The 1,947-nt window shown below is 47.5% G+C and overlaps 1 non-coding gene across 1 annotated transcript; it reads left to right on the top strand.

Moving 5' to 3' along the window:
- The first annotated feature begins 797 nt into the window (after positions 1–797).
- LOC132651657 (small nucleolar RNA SNORA17) lies at positions 798–929 on the top strand. The gene has a single exon (XR_009589246.1). It is a non-coding gene; the product is annotated as a small nucleolar RNA SNORA17 (small nucleolar RNA).
- Positions 930–1,947: the final 1,018 nt, after the last annotated feature.

The raw sequence follows: 1,947 nt of genomic DNA, 5'->3' as shown, positions 1-1,947 counted from the left end.
AATTCCTTGTGTATAGCTGGGACTCCTCAGTAGTGAATAGAGAAAGTCATGAAAAATAGAGGCTAGAAAGTAATGAGAGTGGTTAACACTGGTAGACATTGAAATATTGAAAACAGGGGGTTAGTCTTTAGGGGTGGCCTTTGATACCTACCATGAGAACCCAAACTTTCATACCCCATGGAGTCTAACCCCAAAGACCTTTGACTATTTTGTATCCTCCTTAAAAAAAAAAAAAAAAAAAAAAGGCTTCCTCATGACTTCGATCATTTTCTTACAAGTCACCAGCCATGACACAATCACATAATAGATAATCTATCAGAATCTAATCTGAGTAGCATACCTACAGTCAAAACCTTGACCCAGGAGCTTGGAGCCTCATCAGTTTGGAAGCTCTGTTTGCGCAAACATGTGCGCCTGAGTTCAATCCCCAGGACCCATTAAAAGAATAGTAGTTCATGCTTGTGAGTCCAGTACTATTTGGCAGATCCTTGGGACTTGCCAGCTAGCCAGCCTAGCTGAATAAGTGAGTTCAAGTTCCAGACTCCTGAAAGACTCTGTCTCAAAAATAACACTTGGTGTTGACCTCTGGCCACTAAATGCTAAATTAATGCAGCTTCACATTCATGAACACATATTGCAAACACACACACATACACATTTTAGAATTCATTCTTCATTTCCACCTTCTTTCTTTTTTCCATTAAAATATTAGTAAATCTCATTGTTCTCCTTAAGTGGTAACAGCTTATTTTCCAATCCATCTTCTCTCAGGACTTCTGTGTAAAAAAACCAGATAACCTGCCCCTAAAAGTGTTGCACGTAAGGCTGCTGTGTCACATGTGCATCAGTAGGTGACAGAGAGGAGAGAGACTATGTCTACATTCAGTGTTCTGACCTATGAACATCTGAATGATTAGTAGCCTAACTTTCCCTGAAAAAAAGTAAGACTGAGATGACCACCATTCCTGTACCAGGGGGCCCAGACAGGGAGCTAGCCTGATACCACCACCAGTGTGGTGCCAGGTAGGCCCAGATGGGCTCCCAGGACCCAGAGCAAGCCTGAGACTAGAAGAACCACGCCTGGGATACTGACCCTGGCAGGAGTGAGCCCAAGACAGACAACCCTCTCCAAGGGCCGCTTCGGTATGCTGGGCAGGAAGCAATCAGAGACCACCAAACCAACACTACGAGGCCTAGATGAAGAACTAGCCTAAGATGACTACCAGCCCGGTGCCACCCGAACCTGGGGGGACAGACCAGGCCCAAGATGATGCCTATTCTGTGCCAGCATGAATAGGGGCATGGCAGATGGGGCATGGCACTCCCGAGACCACTCCTGAAATGATCATAAGCACTCAGAAACCCCAGCTGCCACTAAGAAGAGCAAGAAAGTGGGGAAGTGGAAGAAAAAATCAAACAGAAGGTTGTGGATACAACAAAGAGAGACTGAACTGGAGACTCGACTGTAGGAAGAAACAGCCTGATGTGAGTAGCCAGTGATGCCACTAGGGACCATTGTGGGGTCCTGTCCTGTGCTGCCGCTGGGGCTACATCTTGGGCCATGACCCAGCAGCGGCTGGGGTTTGTTACCATCAAAGTCCAGAAAGAAACCCCTGGTCTAGACTGCTGTCGGGGACATGTTAATGCCTGAGAGTCGTATAGAACTAGCCCCACCCCTCACCTACACATTGTGGAAGAGTTGGCCTTGAAGGTATGAGAGCAGGAGAGCTGAATCCACCCCTAGCCAGCTGTATTCAAGACAGCTGGATTAACATTGCAGGAGTGGTGGGTGAGATGACCCTATCACTTGTCTCCAGTGTGGTGGAGAGGACAAAGGAGAGATTCTCTCTCCCCCCCCCCTTGCCCGTTACTATCTGTGACAGGCAGGAGAGCCGGCCCCAATGAAGCCAAGAGAACAGGAGAGCTGGCCCTGTCCTTCACCTGCTG

This window comes from Meriones unguiculatus, chromosome 1 (genome assembly GCF_030254825.1).
Source record: "Meriones unguiculatus strain TT.TT164.6M chromosome 1, Bangor_MerUng_6.1, whole genome shotgun sequence".
NCBI classification, from domain to species: Eukaryota; Metazoa; Chordata; class Mammalia; order Rodentia; family Muridae; genus Meriones; species Meriones unguiculatus.
Note: the sequence above shows the minus strand (reverse complement) of the source record. Positions and strands in the feature narration are given on the sequence as shown.